This window comes from Triticum aestivum, chromosome 5B, assembly GCF_018294505.1.
Source record: "Triticum aestivum cultivar Chinese Spring chromosome 5B, IWGSC CS RefSeq v2.1, whole genome shotgun sequence".
Lineage (NCBI taxonomy): Eukaryota > Viridiplantae > Streptophyta > Magnoliopsida > Poales > Poaceae > Triticum > Triticum aestivum.
In genome coordinates, this window is record NC_057807.1 from 414,074,335 (window position 1) to 414,081,265 (window position 6,931).

Below are 6,931 nucleotides of genomic sequence, written 5' to 3' on the forward strand. Positions count from 1 at the left end.
ATATCTTTGCAAATGGGCGATAAATCAACTGCTATACCTGTCGGTATTTGTGAGGATGGGCCTGTTGTGGTTGCAGATGTTACTATTTGAACGAACTTTGTTATTCTTGATATTCCTGAGGATGATAGTATGTCAATTATCCTTGGTAGACCCTTTTTGAATACTGCAGGGGCTGTTATTGATTGCAACAAAGGCAATGTCACTTTTCATGTCAATGGTAATGAGCATATGGTACACTTTCCTAGGAAACAACCTCAAGTCCACAGTATCAATTGTATTGGAAAAATTTCAACGATTACTATTGGAGGTTTTGAATTTCCTCTTCCTACTGTCAGGAAGAAATATGATATTCTTATTGTTGGGGACATGCATATCCCCGTTGAGGTAATGTACTGTTATTTGGAGATTCTCCCCTGTTTCATGCGATTCGGAATGAGTTTGTTAACAAGACTTGATCAACCTTGTTAGTGGATTCCTTTTGATGAGCATGAGATGGATGAAGTTAGCACTACTAGGGAAAACCCTAGTAGTAGCATGGATTTTGAGGCTAGTAGCAGCGTGGGAGGCCGCAGGATACAACGCATGGATTTTGATAGCTAACTGTTAGTAGTAGCGCGTCTGCACCTGCGCTACTACTGTTGACGATATCAGCAACACTTTTCTGGAATGCGCTACTATTAGTTAGCTGTAGCGATTTCCCAGTCCCTTGCTACTGCTATATCTTTCATCATTCCCCCCACTTCCTACCCCTTTCGGTTTCAATAAACTGCAATTTTCAGATACTAGGTACTACTAGATATCAAATTCATAAAACATTATAAGTACTAGGTAGTACTCCCTCTGTTCCAAATTACTCGTCGTGGTTTTAGTTCAAACCACGACGAGTAATTTGGAACGAAGGGAGTACTAGATAATAATTTCATGTATAGTCAACATGCATCCTCAAGCAGTACAAGGTCATATCGACAACGATCATCATATGTAGTTCTAGATGATATCGACGACGATCATCATATGTAGCTCTAGATGATATCGATGACGATCATCATATGTAGTTCTAGATGATATAGCCACACACACTTATGTGGTTCTAGATGATATCAAAGACGATCATCATCCTCAAGCCTGGGCGGTGGGTGTTCCTGATAGTACTTAGGATGGACCTGTCCAACACGAAGATTTTTGCCATCGAGGAATCTCTTCCACCCAACCGAGTTTAAGTGTGTGCGACCGTCCGTGTCCATGCGGTAAGTACAGGTTGTGACAGAGCCCCTTGCGGTAAGGCGTAGTCTAGCTGAGCCTTCTTCATCAGGCTCGATACCATAACTCACATATTGGCTCTTTGCCAATTTCTAAATAAGAAAAACATATCAATTAATAAATAGCCTCACACATACTCTTGCAAATAAGTATACATGGATTATCTACACTATTAATAGTTCCTTAGATTCTACACTCTAATAAGCATGTGATCAAACTCTACACTAAAGCATGTCATCGACTAGATTCCACACAACATAACATTGGACTCTACACTAAGCATATCATCGGATAATTTGAATTTGTAAGTATAACATACCATATCATGTCGATTAACCATGGTACTTGTCAGGCGGGTCACGAATGGCACCCCGACAAAGTCAGCACATGGCGGAATTATGTCCCATAGGTTGCACACCTCCTCCTTGCTCAGTCTCATTCTTTGAGCTATGATGGCTTCATGAAGTGGGTCCTCATCATCTTCATCGAGTGGGTCCTCATTATCTTCATCATGTTCCACCAGGTTGATATAAATGACAGCCAGCTTGGGTCTTTCTTCTCTGAAGGAGAAGCTGATCAACTCACCACCAGTAAGCCCATCCATCTCCTCCAATCTGAGACATATTGCGTCCTTTCTCGACCTCCATAGTGTACGGCCCCCAGGAGCCTCAAATGTCATAGTGTCTCTTGTCAGCTTGTTTAATTTCAACCTCACATTGCATGGGACGATCTGTGTAAAATAAGCAAAATGACACAATGCAGTAATGCCAACACTAAAAATAATATAGTTGTTACATTTCATATAATTTCTTACTGCCGCATGACAAAAACTCGGCTGGAAGTAGATGCCGAACAGCTTGCCAGTTGCAAGGCTGCTGGCGCACCTTGACTTGCACAGTTGACATGGTGGTGGTGGTGGTGGCACCAAGCAATATGAGCAAAGGATTAATAGTCCACTTCACAGGAAAGAAAAACAGTAGCATGTGATATTTTTGGTTCTTCTTTAGTTATATTTTCATAGTGGAACCCGATCCCAAAAAGTAAACAACAAGCTCTCAATTTGATGAAGAGATTCTTCCGCGAGAAGCAATTTGATGGACAATTATAATCCTAAGATCTAGTAACATACAAGATGACAAGGTATCACCTATGAAAGCATTTCAGTGACACCTATTGCTGAAAAAACTATTTGCCCCTACCAAAGGTATAATCCTAAGATCTATAATAAGTTATCTACCAAATCAAGGTACCACCTATCAAGACACATTTCATCTAATTTGGCCCCTATTGCCTAAGATAACTGATTAAAAAACAAGTGGCAAATTTAATTGGGATTAACTTAGCACTTGCAAACTAAATACTTTATCAAAACCAATATCTAGCAGATCACGGTACCACCTACCAAAGCATTTCAACTAAATTGGCACCTACATTTTGCAAAATATAACTTATTACAGAAAAACAAAAGCATCTAGTTATCCATATGAAATTCGTAAGCCCTCGCTGCATCTAGGTAGGTCAGCCCTCGGGGGGTGCTATCGAGGAGGGGGGATTGCATGGTGACCTTGGTCGGGGGTGCTGAGGAGGGGAAGGCCGGTGACTTTCCTACGAGAGGGGGCGACGACAGCGGACAACGAGGGGATCGAGGGCAGTCGGCCAAAGGCGCCCGACCAGAGCTCACGGGTAGTGACAGAGTGGCAATGAGAGGGTGGAGGAGAAGCGAAGGGGCGACAAGAGGGGGGAGGAGCATTACCTGCAATGGCGGTGGCGGAGGAGAAACCCTAAACGCAGCTGCCGGCGTCGGGCAGAGGGGGACGATTGAGAGGTGAGCATGCGGGGGCCGGCTGTGACACTCCAAAATTTTTATTTGGTTTTTATCAAAAACTTTGTGGTTTTTGAGGAGAGGCTATTTTAAATTTTTTCTTTTTCAGAAAAACCTTCCACTTAAAAACTTCCTTTGCTTTGGCAAGGATTTTATTTTTTTCAAACTTTGGTGTTTGATCTTTTGAAACTTCTTCTCTGTTGGTTCTCTCTCAAATTCTTTTTTGGAGTTTAATTTGTTTTATTTTAAAAATGAAGCTCTATGAAAATTTGGGGATTTTCATATCTTGGAACCATCCTTGACTTGGCATTTTTGCCCATGTGGTAAAACCCGTCCAAAACCTCCCCTACACCTTGTGATCAACCTAAGTTCTCTGTCCCAACTAATCCAAACAAGTTTTGGATTTTATTCTAATTATTTTTCCTCTCAATTCATTTCTGAAAATTATTTGGGGCCTGAGTGATTTTCAAAGCAGGTACCCTATTGCATTTGAGTTTTGACCTCAAACCAACTCTCCTGGATAGTCCTTTGTACCCACAACTCAAAACCATCTTGATCCACTCCTCCTCTTTTGAAAATTTTCAAAATTCAGTCTCTGCAAGTTTGGACCAGATTTGCCAAATTTGATGAAATTCATATCTACATTGCTCCAAAAATTCCACCAAAATTCAGGCAACCTATTTGAGCAATGAGAAGCCACTCCACCAAAAATCAGCTCAAGGAAAAATCCCTAGATGCCAAAAGCATTCTGTCGAACACCTGAGCTGCACTGTTCTTTGCACTTTCAGTAAAATTCAGATTTACAGTGTCATTTTCTTCAGAGATCAGTCACAAGTGCACAGTGCGCTTGGCACGTTCCTCGCAGCCCCTCCCTCTTGTCCGGAGCTTCACACGCGTGCGTGGAGCCTTCCTGGAGTCGGGGGCGCGCTGGCCCGCCCTCGCCGGCGTCTTCTACGGCGTCGGGACCTCCCGTGGCGGCCGACAGAAGGCACACCACGGCAGAACGCCGTTCAGCGCCGCCCAAAGCCCCTTGGCTCTCCGCGTGTCCCTGCCGTGCCAGCGCACGCCCGTGGCACCGTCGCCGTGGCCCGGCAAGCACGGAACGTGCTCCCTGCCGCCGACGGGCCGCGCCACCCCCATTCCGTCGAGCTCACCCTTAGCACCTAGTCCCAGCCCGTTTAGCGCCTAATTGGGACTGGTGGACCTCAACAACGATGCCCAAGCCCCTAATCCCACTGCACATCCCCGACACCGCCGTAATCACTCGCCGGAGATCCCCGTTCACGGCAACCGCCTCGGGCCGCCTATAAAAAGGGCCCCCGAGCTCACCCTCGTGCACACCTCATCCCCACTCCTCACCAACACCACGCCAGGCCACTCGGAGGACCTCCAGGAGGTCTCCTCCCCCAACTTCGGCCGCCTCGATCCGCCTCTGCCTCCACCGCGATTCGCTCCGGTGAGGCCATCTCCGATGCCCAAACCCCGTCCGTTACCCTCTCTAGCTACCAGGAGCCTAACCCCCTCTCCAATTTGACCTCTGCAGCCCTCTCCGACGAGCCCCTCGACCACCCGAGCCGCCGTCCGCCGGAGCAAAGCTCGCCGTCGACGTGGTGCTCGCCGGCGACCATCACCACCACCAACCGACGCGGAATGGCGCCCTGAGCACGGAGGTACCCTCCGATCCCCCTGCCTCGCCGTGGATCGCCGCCGGCGACCACCGCGGCTCTCGGGCGCCGACGAGCTCCGTTTGCCTTTTTTTTTGAAATTCAAACCTGACGCGTGGGACCCCACCGTCAGCCTCTCTGCTCTCTCTGTTGAAACGTTTTCTGGAAGCGCCTTCGGGCAAAGTACGTTTTCCCTTTGGGCTGGCATAGTTTCTGCCGAAGCGCTTTCTGTTTTTACAAGCTAGCCCCTGGAAATCTTCTGTTTCATTACAGATGAGTCCCTGGACAAAAACCCTTATAACTTTTAAACAGAAAAGTATTTTTGATTGATTCTTTTTCTGTTCTCTTTAAAATTTTGTCTAGTTTTTTATCAGATTTATTTGAAAAATAATTGATTTACTTTCTGTACACTCCTTGGTATTTACGATAGCGCATATATTTTCTTTATACCGTAGATACCGAAGGAGGTGACGGAGCCGCGAACTTCACCGAGCTAGGCTCCGACTACTCTGAACCAGGAAAGCATGTTTGAACTTTTGATATGATGAGTGTCTTGGCATGTTTTACATTTAGTTAGTTTATGGCATGTTGAGAAGCATATCGATGAACGTTATTTTATGCGATAATGAGGTAAGTGAGTTCGATGATCCATAAGTGGATGGATGTGAGTATGAATGGCCATGTGTTGGCATGAGGATGGGTGAGATGGCAGTGTTGTAGCATGCCAGTCTTATGCCGGACTATGTGACTTCAGTGTCAAACCGTATCGGTCCAGTTCCTCTCATTTCCTTCCCTGTACTACCACATGTTTTCCGTAAGGAATATGGTTTAGTAAGTTGCAAACCGCTTTCCTGGTACACACCAAAAGGAGAGGCCGTGATGATGGTTCCATGGCCCTGGATTAAAGCCAGTCATCCGGTCAGGGGGCATGGGTGTTTCCGGTTGGGACCGAGAGGGGGGCACCCCTTAGAGCGCGCGTATATAAATTTGATCCCATGCTATTCGAGATTGTGATCTCCCCGTCTCAAAAGTTTTTCTTGGACGATGTCTAGGGTGATTCCTAGTCTCGAGAGGTAGGATGGGTGTGTACTGGGTAGCTGTGTTTTCTTCCGAAATACCGTAAACGGAACTAGTCCTTCGTGACTACGGAAATCCGTTGGCTGTGGGAACAATTTTGTACAAATTCTGCAGAGTCATATATTCCTCCAAATCATCTATTCCCTGTCCCAGGTCGATATTATCTTATCCTAATCAAATGTCAGTTTTGATGGCAGAGACTCCGGTGATTCTCTTGAGTGCTAACTCCGGTTAAATGATTATCCCTGTGGATGGACTAACCTATTTATTCTTATGAATTAAATGTTTATTATGAGTATTATTTACCTGTGAATAAAAGCCCTTTCTGTGATGTCGCCCCGACATCCGACTGTGGCATTTCTTTCCAAGCCCTTTCTGTGATGTCGCCCCGACGTCCGACTGTGGCATTTCTTTCCAAGCCCTTTCTGTGATGTCGCCCCGACGTCCGACTGTGGCATTTCTTTTCAAGCCCTTTCTGTGATGTCGCCCCGACGTCCGGCTGTGGCATTTCTTTCCAAGCCCTTTCTGTGATGTCGCCCCGACGTTCGACTGTGGCATTTCTTTTCAAGCCCTTTCTGTGATGTCGCCCTGACGTCCGACTGTGGCATTTCTTTTCAAACCCTTTCTGTGATGTCGCCCCGACGTCCGACCGTGGCATTTCTTTTAAAGCCCTTTTTGTGATGTCGCCCCGACATCCGTCTGTGGTATTTCTTTTAAAGCCCTTTATGTGGTGTCGCTAAGACGCCCGACTGTGGCATCATTTCCTTATATTTAATTGTTCACCTTTCGAGGCGTCGCTTCAGACACCCGATCGGTAGTTATTTATGTTCTGTTGGGATTTCAGGCGGACTACCGCCGTTTCCCTTTTTACTTACCTTGTTAGGCTAATTTTTGAAATGTACATTCGTGAATTATTCATGACGCATCCCTGCATGCATTTGTTATATCTTACGTCCGAACTGTCTTGCGAGTACTTTCAAAGTACTCACTGGCTTGTTGATTTGGCCAGATGCTGACGAAGGCGATCTCATGGATAAGAGTTTGATAGCGAGTCCGACACCTAGAGGAGTCCCAGTCAGTCTCGTGCGACCCTGGATTTGGTCACTGT